Here is a 1,098-nt window from a genome sequence, read left to right on the forward strand (position 1 = left end):
AGCAAAATTGGACAGTTTTTCTCAGATGGAGAAAAAAATGGTGGTGTGACCCTACCTTAATGCTTAGCTTTTCTTCTTCAGACAATCATTCTTCCATATGTGCCAAATAGTCTGAAGGGGCTTCATCAGAGAAATTGAGGGCTCCAGGTGCCCTGGTCAGGCAGACAGGTGGGGGTCCTGATGGATCAGACAGGCGGGACTCCTGATGGGGCATACAGGCGGGGTTCCTGATGGGGCATATAGGCGGGGGTTCTGATGGGGCATATAGTCGGGGGTTCTGATGGGGCATATAGGCGGGGGTTCTGATGGGGCATATAGGCGGGGGTTCTGATGGGGCATATAGGCGGGGGTTCTGATGGGGCATACAGGCAGGAGTCCTGATGGGGCATACAGATGGGGTCCTGATGGGGCATACAGGCAGGGGTTCTGATGGGGCATACAGGCAGGAGTCCTGATGGGGCATACAGACGGGGGTTGTGATGGGGCATACAGGCGGGGGTTCTGATGGGGCATATAGGTGGGGGTTCTGATGGGGCATATAGGCGGGGGTTCTGATGGGGCACACAGACAGGAGTCCTGATGGGGCATACAGGCAGGAGTCCTGATGGAGCATACAGACAGGGGTCCTGATGGGGCATATAGGTGGAGGTTCTGATGGGGCATACAGACGGGGGTCCTGATGGAGCATATAGGCGGGTTTTCTGATGGGGCATACAGACGGGGGTCCTGATGGGGCATACATGCTGAGGTCCTGATAAGGCATACAGGCCGTGGTCCTGATGGGGTATACAGGCCGGAGGCCTGAGGGGACATACAGGCGGGGGTCCTTATGAGGAAGACTGTGGTTGTCCTGATGGGCATAAAGGTGACCCTGTTATTCCTGCTGCACCTTGTAATCCATGCTGGACCCTGTAATCCATGATGGACCCTGTGTAACCTATGATGGACCCTGTATCTATACTGGACCCTGTAACCCCCGCTGCACTCTGTCTTGTCTATAGCAGGTACATCGCATGCAGCACGCCAGAGGGCGATAAGCGCATTCTCCACCAGGGGGCGCTGATCAGGTTTGTTCTTAGCTGTCTCTCCCGCAGCTCG

The sequence above is a fragment of the Ranitomeya imitator genome, chromosome 1 (genome assembly GCF_032444005.1).
Source record: "Ranitomeya imitator isolate aRanImi1 chromosome 1, aRanImi1.pri, whole genome shotgun sequence".
In the NCBI taxonomy this organism is placed as follows: domain Eukaryota; kingdom Metazoa; phylum Chordata; class Amphibia; order Anura; family Dendrobatidae; genus Ranitomeya; species Ranitomeya imitator.